Source organism: Melospiza melodia, unplaced genomic scaffold, assembly GCF_035770615.1.
Source record: "Melospiza melodia melodia isolate bMelMel2 unplaced genomic scaffold, bMelMel2.pri scaffold_18, whole genome shotgun sequence".
Taxonomy (NCBI): Eukaryota; Metazoa; Chordata; class Aves; order Passeriformes; family Passerellidae; genus Melospiza; species Melospiza melodia.
In genome coordinates this window covers 17,784,466-17,797,029 of record NW_026948525.1, presented here as the reverse complement: position 1 = coordinate 17,797,029, position 12,564 = coordinate 17,784,466, and positions in this window count along the sequence as shown.

Here is a 12,564-nt window from a genome sequence, read left to right as displayed (position 1 = left end):
CCTGCTGCTGGCAAAGGCTTTGCCAGTTACTAATGGTGGCAATGCCTCTGCGATAACAGATTGAAAAAGAAATCAAAATAGAGATTGTGGTGCAGTTTTAAGCCCAGTCAGAGGACAGCAGAGGTAGAACATGTGAGAACAACTCTGCAGAAATCAAGGTCAGTGCAGAAGGAGCAGCAGGAGGTGCTCCAGGCACTGGAGACCCAAGCACCCTGCTGGAGAGTCATGGAGAGAGGGGCCCTGCTCCCAGGCTGGAGCAGCCTGTCCCTGGAGGAATGCACCCCCTGGAAGAGTGACCCATGCTGCCGCAGTTTGGGAAGGACTATTGTCCCTGGCATGGACTCACACTGCAACAGTTTGCAGAGGGCTGCTGCCCCTGAAATGGACTCACATGGGAGAAGCTCCTGCAGAACTGTCTCCCTTGGGAGGGACCCACGGTGCAGCAGGGGAACCACTCCTCTCCCTGAGCAGGGGCAGAAGCCATGGGTGATGAACTGACCATAACCCCCATTCCCTGTCTCCCGGCACTGCTGGGGTAGGAGGTAGAGCTGGAAGGAGGGAGGTGAGGACCCTATTGTATTTCCCCTTTTCCTGCTCTGATTTTGTTAGTAGTAAATGAATTTCACATCTCTAAGCTAAGCCTGTTTTTCCCAGGACAGTATTTGATGAGTGATCTCACCCAGTCCTTATCTCAACCCATGAACCCTTCATTAAATTCTCTTTGTCCAGCTCCAGAGGGGAGTGAGTGAGCAGCCCACATGGATGCCTGGCATTTGGCCTGGGTCAACCCACGACACCTTGGTACCACAGGCTCACAATGGACCCTTGGCTCTATTGGGGTCTCATTGGTTCCATCAGGCCCTGCAGGGCCACTTCATTCAACAAGGCCCCAAAGTTTCACAGTGGTCTCCAGGATTCCATGAGGCCCTGCAATGTCAAAATGGACCTTTGGATCCATGGGGGCCCACAGTGTCACAATGGGCTCTTTTGCTTCTACAGCTTCACAATGGCCCCTCGGTTCCATGTGTCCTGCACTGTTCCATGAATCCTTAGTTCCATGGGGTCCTGTAGGGTCACAATGGTCTCCTTGGTTTCGTGGTGCCACAGTTGCCATCATTTCCACGGTATCACAACTGCCTTTGGATCCCAAGAGGCTCCAGAGTGTGACAATGGCCCCTTACTTCCATGACGCCCTGTAGTGTCACAATGGTGTCCATGATTCCAACAGGCCCTGCAGTGTCACCATGGACAGTTGGTTCAATGACACTCAACAAAGTCACCATGGCCCCTTGGTTCCACAGAGCCCCACTGTGTCACTGTGGTCCCTTTGCTTCCAGGGCTCAGAAGTGCCAGAATGACCCTTTGGTTCCATCAGGCCTTGAAGTTTCAAAATGGTCTTCATGGCTTCACGAGTACCCCCTGTGTCACAAGAGACTCCTGGTTCCCTGAAGTTCTCCCGTGTCACAATGGGCCCTTGGTTCCAAGAGGTTTGGTAGAGTCCCAATTGACTCCTTGGTTCCATGAAGCCCTGCTGTGTCACAATGCCCATGGTTCCATGAGTGTCAATGGTGTCACCACGGTCTCCTTGGATCCCCAGTATCACCATGGTCTCCTTCGTACCATCCAGGCCTTGTAACAAGAGACAGGGAGTCATTTTGTGCCTTAGATGAAAGGCTGCAGGACTCATGGTTGTGAGGCTATGTCACTGACAAGAGACAAAAACCACCTGAATCTGAACGCCAAATATCGTCTCAAATACCTTCAATCCCAGCCTCGACAGAGGTAGAAAATACAAACAGAGATTCCCCAGTAAATCAAAAACAGGGACCATATTTTGAATGCAGGCAAAATGCATTCAAGTGCACTCAAATGCACTCGCTATGATGGGGAGGTGATGATCCCCTATTCCAAGAGTGAACTTAAGAAGGGCTGACTATTGAAGGAACTGCAGAGAACCACAATATAAGGAAAGCAGGTGGCACAGGTAATTCTGGGATAGGCAGACCAGAAAGCAAGAGCAGATGAACCAGTGTAGCCACCACCAAGAAGATCATGTTCACGTGCTGTGGGCAGCAACCCCATCAGGCCATGTCACCATCCCCTGGTACAAGGTGGGTCACGATGGTTCATTTCACTGATCTCAGGGTGCGAAGACACACAGCAGGGGACTTTCAGTATTAACCAAAACAAATGCACCTTTTATTGAGTGCCCACAGCAGATGCAGCACAAGGATTGGAATGGGGATAAAGGATAGAGAGACAGAGAAAAGGAGGGGGGAATAGCTACCAACAGAGAGATGAACTCCTCGTGGTCCGGCCAATAGATCAATCTGGTCATGTCAGGGAGAGTCTCAAAGTCTTTGGTTAACTCTGGGCTATTTTATAATCTGCCGCCAGGAGGGGAGCAGGACGGCACATGGAGGGAACAGTGGAGAATAAATCCATTTGGAAGAGGCACAGACAGCCCAGTTCTGTACAGCACAAACCGGTGCCAGCAGTGAGCGGGGCCCGTTGTTTCAGGACTGGTTCCAATGGGAAACCTCCTGCTTCCCATGGCAGACATCCCGCTCCACTGAGGCCAGCACCCCTGGGTTAGAATTTGAAGGGTCTCAGTCTCAGTCCTTGGGGAGGGCTTCAAAATCCGTCCTTGACAGCGGCTGTAAGGCAGATGAGGGATCTTTGGACCGTCTCTTACAGACTGACATCGCAAAATATAAAAATAATAATTCATCTCCCCTTAAAAGAAAATTAACTGAATTATTAAAATTATAATTATTTTTCTTATTTATAGTATTATTATTCTATATTTGTATTACCAAATTTGAATGTTTATATTAAAAAACCCATACCATTTTAGCAAGCAAAAAATGTATTGGTCATTAGTTCTAAGTAACATGATTCCCTTCATTAATTCACTGTCCAGTGAAGCTCTTGATTTCTCCTTTATGCTTATTAGTCCCATTTTAAATCCTTTTGTCATCTTTTTTATCATTTTCACAGACAGGGTAAAAAAGGCCACTTTGGGGTCCATGGAGACATTTCTGGGGATCATTTGGGGCAGTTCAGGGTCTGGGAGGGAATTCAGAGAGAACTTGAGGGTCTGGAGGACACTTGCAGGAGCCGGGTGGGCACTTGGATGGGCACTCAGGGATTCTGAGGGACAGTTCGGGGTCTGGGGCAGCACTTGGGGGTCCAGGGTGGCCCTTGGAGGTCAGGGAGGGGAATTTGGGGCCCTTCGAGGTCTGGGCGGGCCCTTGGGGGGCTCTGACTGGGATCTCTGGGGCACGAGGGTTGATGGGAGTTGTAGGCGAAAGTCTAATACGGTTAAACAGGGCCGCGGAGCATCACGGGAGTTCGAGACGCAGCTGCAATGGTTTTCAGTGGGGCGCAGGGCATGACGGGAGATGAAGTCCCGGCTGGAACAGCGCTGGACATACGCCGCAGAGCATTATGTAAGCCGTAGTCCCGGAAGTGGCTCCAACGCTTTGTTTGGAAGTCCGGGAAGGCTCTTCGGGGAGACTCCTGCGTCCAAGCCGTGACTTGAGATCCTCGGGGGAACGTAAGCGGTTCGAGAGAACTTGCAGGGAGTTCGAGGACCTCTAATAATGTTCTTTAGGGTGTGGGGCGCGGCAGGAGTTTTAGGCGCAGGACTGTGTTCTGAGGGGCTCTGGGGCCGCGTGGGAGGAGAGGAGATGAATTCCCAGAAGTGGCTGTACTGGGCATCTGTGCTGTCGGGAGCACTCAGGGGATCCGGGGACGCTTTTGGGGGGTCCCGAATGGGCACTGAGGGGGCACTGAGGGATCCTGGAGGGTCTGGGGGATACTTAAGGGACAAAGTGGAGGCAGATCCTGGATGTTCTGTGGAGTGCAGGGCATGACGGGCGTTGTAGTCCCGGCTCCAATGGGGCTCAATTGGGCCGCGGGGCATGACGGGAGTTGTGGCTACCATAGGCACCGTCCCCGAGTCTCCGATCTCTGGCGCTGATTGGCTTCGAGTGATGACAGGCGGGAGTCTTGGCAAATGGGATGCAGTGAAGGCGGGAACAGCCCATTCAATTTCTCCCGTCCCTCCCATTACAGCCCAGTTCATCCCGAGTACAGACCAGTACAACCCCAGTACAGGCCAATACAACCCCAGTACAGCTCAGTTCATCCCAAGTAAAGGCCAGTACAATCCCAGTGCCCCCTCCAGTCCCTCCCAGTACAGCCCCATCCCTCCCAATAACCCTGAGTTTATTCCCAGTCCCTTGCAGTTCCCTCCAGTGTCATCCACAGGATGCCCCAGTGTCCCCAGTCTTCTCCGCAATGGCCCCAGTGTCTCCAGTATGTCCCAGTTTGCCCCAGTGTCACTCCCAGTATGTCCCAGTGTCTCCCACAGAGTTCCCAGTGTTCCCCAGTATGTCCCAGTCCTCCCCAGTGTTTCCAAGGACAGTTTAATTTCTCTCGGTGGCCATGGCAGCCAAACCCAGCAGTGGGGTCAGTGCAGTGCCCATGTCCACAGCCCCTTGCAGGGGCCCAGTGCATCTTGGGCTGATGATCCACCCTCACAGCTCGCCCAGGGCAGCTCTGCAGTGGATTTGGTGGCACCTGGGGCTGGCACACACCTGAGCACTGGGTCTGTTTGCACTGGGGAAACTCAGCAGTTTGAGATGGCTGCAAAAAGTACAAAAAGGGAAAACCCCTCTCAGGCTGGGTGCAGCCAGCTCTGCAAGCACAGCAGGGCCCAGGGCAGTGAGGACAGACAGGATGGGGCTGGGCAATGTGGAGCAAGGTTGTCCACACTGGGTCAGAGCTCCAGGCACAGCTTCTGTGAGCAGGCCAGAGCTGCTGAGAAGAGACCCTGGGTCAATATCAATCACAGAATGCTGCAATCACCTCTGCTCTAAGGAGAAATTTAATAAAAGACACCCTTTAAAATAGGAATGTATATTTTATTACTGCTCTTTGAAATCTTTCTCCATAACTGGACTAGGAAAACTTTAATGACCCTCTCAGGGCTTTGATTTTGTTTACATCAGACTCAGTCCTTGAGAGTGTTTTGAAAAAACTTCTCAAGAACACAAAGTTAAATTTAGACTCCAAATTTTCTTGAAGTTTTAATGGGTCCCACTGAGAGACACGACTGGAAAAATGTCCCCAGGTTCCAGTCTGAGCAGAACACTGGAGGCAGTGATGACAGCTGGGGACAAACAAGGCAAAGGTGTCTTTGTGGGGCCCTGTGACAACAAAGGATCATTGTGGCACTCTGGGGCCTTCTGGAACTGTAGAGACCATTATGACACTTTGAGATGTCATGGATCTATGGGGCTATTGTGACGCTGTGCGACTCAATGGAGCCAAAGGTCCCTTGTGACATTGCAAGGCCTCATGGAACTGTGGAGAGATCATTAGGACACTTCACAGCCTCATGGAACCAAGGGGCCCTTGTGACACTGAGGGGACTCATGACTCATGGAATCATGGAGACCATTGTGACACTATGAGGCCTCAGGGAATAAGCAAAGCATTGTGACACTGTGGAGCCAAAGGAGGCCATTTTGACTCTGCAGGACTTCATGGATCTGAGGGGTCATGGTGACATTGTGGAGCCCCATTGAACCAAGGGTTCATTGTGACAATGCAGGGCTGCATGGAACCAAAGGTCCAGAGTGACACAGAGGGGCCTCCTGTCATCAATGTGACACTGTTGAGACAAAGGAGACCATTGTGACACTGCAAAACCCCAGGGGCCAGAGATCCATTGTGACATTGCAGGCCTTATGTAACAGAGGAGTCACATGTCACTGTGGGGCCTGTGGAACCACGGAGACCATTGTGACACAGCAAGGCCCTATGGAAATATTGGGACAATTGTGACACACCCAGGCCTCATGGAATCATTGGGACCATTGTGAAACTGTGAGTCCTTGTGGAACCAAGGGGCCATTGTGACACTGTGGGATCCATCGAACCAAGGGTCCATTGTGACATTGCAGGTCTTCTTGTAATCAAGGGGCCATTTTGACACTCCTGGATCCCATGGAAACAAGGGAACACAGAAGAGGTATGGCTGGTTTGGCCTCCCAGGGGCCACCTGACTGGTCCAGCTGACCTTGGCATGTTGAGGGTCTCTTCTCATCTGCAATTGAAACACTGGGGCTCTGTGCTTTCCTTCCTATGGAAAAGATCTGTCCTTGCTGTCCAGGAATCCGTGGCCAGAATTGGATTTCACCTCCAAATTTCCTTCTAATCAGGGATTGTTCCCATAGGAATATTGCCAGGACAAGTCTGGCTGGCAACGGTTTCACAATGGTCACTTCCCATGAGTCTGCAAAACACTGGGGAAGGCTCCATACATTACTTCCTATGGGAAAGAACTGTCCTGCTTCTCCAAGCACTCATGGCCAAGACTGGGCTTCCACCTCCAAATTCCCTATGTCCAAAGAATGCTCCCAGAAAAAAATCTGCCCTTACTGACAAGTCTGGCTGGCCTTGACCTAGTGAGGCTCTCGCCTGCCATCCAAACACTGTGGCTCTGTGCTATGGAAAAGAACTATCCTTCTCACCCAGGTGCCCATGGTGAGAATTGGAATTTCCACTTCCAACATTGTCTATTGAGAAAGACTGGAGGAGATTTTTGGCTGAAAACATTTAGTGTGAGGGGGAGGAAGGGGCAGGTCCAGCCTTGCCCTGCCCTGTGACCCCAGCACTGCCCTTCCCTGGAACCCCAATCCCCCGAGAGCCTCTATCCCAGCCCAGCAGTGTCTGCCAGTCCCTGGCACAGCACAGGCAATGCTCCACAGCCACCTCTGCAGCCCCAGCCCAGCTCCTGAGGGACCAAATGAGCCCAAATCCCACCTGGGGGAAGGGCCCAGGAAGACCAAGGGGTATTGAAGGCTGACCACAAGGCAAGCACACTTGTTGACCCTACTCCTCTTGGAATTTCCGTCTGAACAGTGCTGGAATCCAGGAGTTGGTAGCTCTGTGTGCTTCTCTAAATCTTTTATGTTTGTCTCTCTTTCTGTGTCTTCTTCTTCTGTTTCTGTGCTCCTGCAAATTTTGATTAACATTAAATTCAACAGGCTTAGAGTTTGTGAAGTTGAATGGGCCAAGTCAATGCCTTGAGAAGTGTTTTCTGTTGACTGAATATCTGTCTCATCTGACATGAGAAGAATTTTCTAAAGTAATACAAAACTTTTTGTGTAACTGACAATCTGTTAAACCACTAAGATACTGAACATGTCTCTGTGAAACACATATGTTAAAGACAAAAATACCCAGGAACCTCCTCTTTCTTTTCCAGTCAACAAGAAGCAGTGGGCTCTGGCCCCGGCCCCCATCACAACCAAACCAAACCAAACCAAACCAAACCAAACCAAACCAAACCAAACCAAACCAAACCAAGCAACCCTGCAGTGGGCTGAGCCCCTTCTCCCATCCCCAGGCTACCCCCTCCATTGGCCCCATTCTAACCAAACAAACCCCAACAACTACCAAACAGGAAAACAAAAGAGGCTACAAAATCCCAACCAGAAAAAAGCAGCCACAGCCATTAAAATCTTACCATCAAGTCCCTCCGCTCCTCAACACAATTAAAACTGAAAACTCCTACAAACTTCAACCCATACAAAATAACCCTACCACGAAAATTAAACACATAAAAACCAAAAAACCAGCCATAAAACTAATCCTAACATAACCCAACCACAACTTCCACCACAAGTTACTGGCAGGGCAGGTGTTACTCCTTTCAATACTTCAATCGTCCCTCAAGTAAGGGAAAAAAACAAAATACAAAACATTAAAAAAAAAAAGATAAAATCATCAAAGTCAATAAAGAATAAATTAAATCCAAAATAAAACAGAAAAAAATAATTTAAACCTAAAAGTAAAATCCTCTTATAAACTATAAAGAAAAAACTCTTTTTCTTTATTACACATAAAACTATAAAAAATTTAAATATTCAAAATAATATCAAACAAAAACTATATTAAAAAACAAATGTTTTTGTAATATACAGTTAAAATAAATGTAATTTATTTTAACTGTATATTAAAAATAAATGTAATTTCATAAAAAGTTTAAATAAAAGTTAAAATAAATGTAATTTCATAAAAAGTTTAAGCAGAAGGAAAATAGCAATCCAGTACCCCCAAGAGAAGATCTCTATTCCCAGAGATAAAAATAATTTTAAAAGTAAATAATAAAAACATTTACCTTTAAATAACTGTGGTGGTTTGACTAGGAAGAAGTGGGAATTCTGGGATGCTGTGGTCAAACCAATGGGTGCTTGGATTTTGATATTGGCACCTGGTGTAGCCAGTGGGATTTTGGACACACCTCCGAGAACACACAGGGGTTAAAAGCAGAGCTTCGGACCTGGGAGACTCTCTTGGGACTTTGAGGGACGGAGGTCAGATCTCCCTCCCCTGTCCAGCCACTGCTGCTGGGCGGGGGAGGGGCAGCCATGTGGTAGGCCTGGGCCTGGACAGAGATGGGAGTTGAGGAGGCCTTGGAGGATGGAAGGGTGGAGAGCCCCAAGAGACATCGGACAGCCATTCCCCCCCCCCACCACCCCCTTGGAGACAGAGAGTGCAGCCTGTGTCATTATCTCGAAACTCAGTAAATATGTGCTGGCAGCAGGCAGCCTGGCTGAGGAGATGGGGGGGGGGGGTGCAGCCAGGAGTCCAGCTGCCTGGAGGAGTTTTTAACCCTTTTTGGACAATGAAAACCTTACAGAATATTAACCCTTCCTAGACGAGTGATAAGAGTGGAGGAGGACGAAGGAAATGAACGAGTGATGGAGGTCTGGACCAGAGAGAGAGAGTGAGAGATGTTGAAAGAATGGAGAAGATGGAGTGGCATTTTATGCTGGACTCTTTCGTGTAGTCATGGACAGAGCCATGTTTCCGTGTGATACAGAGACTGAGTCCAGGGGGAGAAATGTCCCAGTGCCAAAGAAGATTCAGTGTGGGTACCCCTCGGCCCCAGGGGTATATAAAATATGGGGGGGATAGATGTCCCAAAGGTGGGAAGGTGAGATACTGTGCTTTTCTGGAACTGGACAAAGCATCCTTAGAAAGACAACCCTGGAAGCAGTCCTGATCCCTGTTCGGTGGTGAGAGCACCGGAACAAGGACGGAAGAGGCCACCATGACAAATGGAAGGACTCCCTCTCCTCTTGAGGAGCTGAAAGTTTGAGCAATTTAAAGGGTGGTGTTGGACTCAGAACTGGTGATTTTGGAGGATGTATTGTATTGGGAATTTAGGGGGGAGGAGGGGGAGAGTGTTTTTTGTGAGGTTTTCATTTTCCTCGTGTTTTCTTTTTTTTTTTTTTTCTTTTGTGTGTAGTTTAGTAATTGTTTGTGTGTAGTTTAGTTAATAAACTTTTCTCTATGTTTAAGTTGGAGCCTGCTTTGCTTATTCCTGGTCACATCTCACAGCAGACACCGGGGAGAAGGTGTACTCATGGGGGCTCTGGCTTTGCCAGGCCAAAACCATAACAATAACTAATCTTAAAAACAAAACCCCATAGGTCTACATGGCCCTTCAACAAGTTGTAGAAAAGCTTGAAGCAATAAAAAAAATTATTCATAATAACAAATTTCCCCAGACAGCTGTTATGCATGAGAGAATTAAGAACCACAAAAAAACTAATTTTAACTAATTTTTCCCCTTATAAACAATCTTCATAACCTTAATAAGAAAAATTTTTCTTCCTAAATAAACAAAAAAAACCCCTTTTCTAGAAATAGTAAACAAATTAGAAATTTTGAGTTTACTTTGTTTCCATTGTCAGTAAAATGAAAATATTGTAAAGAAAAAAAAAATGTTCAGAAGAGTTTGTTTTAAGTCTTAATACCTTTTTTCCTTAGGCTGCTTTTAATGAAATTTTCTTTACACCCTTTTAAAATTTTAAGCCTACTTTACGTATCTTATACTCCTATTTCAGAACAAAACAAATACATAAATAGATTACCAACACTAAAACCCATCACACTCCCAGAATTTTTCAATACATTAATTAAGTAATCTCATGAACAGAAAAATCTTAAATTGACAAACGAAAACAATTACAATGTCATAATAAACATTTTGCCAAATATCTCTTCTTTTCTAAAGCACTCAATAATAGCTGGTTTGTTGTTTTATGCTCCTGAGAATCTCTTGTTGGTATTGCTCCAGTGCATCAAACTCAGAGTACATAAACAATTGCAATTCCTTTTAAATGTCTCCTTGAGAGAGTTTTTTGGCGGATGGCAGTCAGGGCTTGTGGGTCCTGCTTGGCCCAGCCCAGGCAGGGCTTTCCCAGCCACATTCCACACTCCATTGCCCAGCTGCAGCCGCTGCTGCCTCTGAGTTGTGCTGCCCCAGCCCCAAGGACGCTCTCCTTCTCTGCCCATTCCCCCACAGTCTCTGGGCAGGGATGGCCTCAATGGGGGCTGCTGACATCCTCAGCAACTTGGAGGCTGCTGCTGAATTTTCCTGCTCCAGGGGCTTGTTCAGCCTTCAGCTCTTCAGTGCAGGAATTCAGTGTCCCAGGGCTCGTTAGCATCGGAACACCTTGACCATCCAAGCCTCTGGGGATAATGTGATTTCAGTTTCCAAATCTTGTGTGGTTAATAAGAGAGATTGCAGAAGTGCATTCAACTGAATATGTTTTATTTTAAAAGACAGTGAGAAAAATGTCGACAGAAGGGAACCAGGACATCAGTTTGATCATCACAGGCTCAATTTTATTGATCAGTACGGCGGGTTAAATACAGTTAATAATGAGCTTCATACATATTGCAAAAGTTGAGCTCAGGATTGGTCAGCTTACATATCAGCACCTACACCTACTTCTACATTCCTATGGTTCTACTTTTGATACTTTCTACATATTCTTAGGATGTATTCAGGACTAATCTCAACTCCCTATCCTCATGTTGCAGCAAGGTCACTGCTGACTCTTCCTTTCAGCTTGCTGACTGCTGACTTTTCTCCTTCAGCTTAACCAGTGGCATTATATCAGTGTGGCCTTTCTCAGCTAACCAATTATTAATAATGCTCTCCACATTTCCCCCGTTTTCTTCTTGTGCAAGGAGATTAGTTTGCCATGTTTTTGCTATTTTATGGCTGACCATGTTTTGAATACAGTTAAAGATACAAGGCAAAATAAGCAAAAACAGTAAAATTACACCCAGCAGTCCTATAGCATAGATCACAAGGTTCCTCAGCCATGGTCCAAGTCCTAAGCCTTTAAGCCATTCGTCAATTCCTAAACCGTCTTCTTCCTTAAGTTTGTGAAGTCCCTGTTGTAATTCTTTTATCTTAGTGTGAATGGACACCGAATGATCAGACAGATTCATGCAACACATTCCCTCGAACTCTTCACATCCATGCCCTTGTGCTAAGAGCAAAAAATCTACAGCAGCTCTATTTTGCAAAACAGCATGGTTAACACTTTGCACATCTGCAGTTAACATGTCCAGAATTTGTGATGTCTTGTTCAGCTCATCCCTTGCCCAGCATCCTAATTGTTTTGCCAAATTCATGGCTTTATTGGCAGATCCTCCTGGCAAGATAGTTGAAACCACCACCTGTTTGAATGTGCCCCAAAACCGTGGATCTCCTATCTTGCTGCAGTCTAAGTCATGTATGCTACGTTTTCCCCTGTTTGAATTTTGACTCAGCTGCATTAGCAAGGACACATTAGGATGAAACAATGACAATTTTCCCAAAAAACAGGGTCCACCCTGTGGTTTAGCTGGTATACCATTCCATGCCCTGTCTCCACAAATCAAAAATATTCCTGTAGGTAACTTCATTGGTGCTGTGATATTTGTGCCGTTACATTGACTGTAATGCTGTGGAGAGAATTCACTCACATTCAGGGATGAATCTAGGGTGGCCCATGTTTCTTTAGGTTGGTTTAAATTCTGAGCACCCGAAAGTTTGAAGCTAAACCATCCACCAGCTGTAGTGTTAGATATGCTGGCATTTGTACTTCCAAAAAGATCCAATTCTTCAGGAGGAGAATGCAAAGAGGTGTTAAGTGATTGGATTAGTAAGCATTGATGATAGCCATCACTCTGACCTGCAGTATACCCTTGTTGCACTGGCAATGTGATGTTTGACATGTTAGACATACATAAGGTTTGATTGTTTATCAAACTGCAAAATTCTCCAGGAGACCACACCGGAAGTCCCACCAGGCATGTTCGAAATGGGTTAGTGACTCCTCCAAGACTAAGACAAAGTGATGATTGGTTAGTTTGATTAGCAAGTGTCACCCATAAATTTTCCCTTGGTTGACTAAAGTGTGTTATTCCTACTGCTTCACTTGCTACAGCATGGAGCAGTATAACAAGAACAAACCTCATTTTTCTTTCTGCTTGCTTTGCTTCTCCCTTGCTTCCTTCTGCTTGCTTTGTTTTTCCTTTCTTCACTGTCTTTTCCCTGGTTTGCTAGATTGTCTATTGTAAGGCTGAGTCAATTCTTGAATATACTGATCTAATTCTAAATCAGCATCCTTGCTCACAAGTATAGCATGAGATAAGTTTGAAGGCAAATCAGCTTTACAGCGAGCTGCTATGATGCGT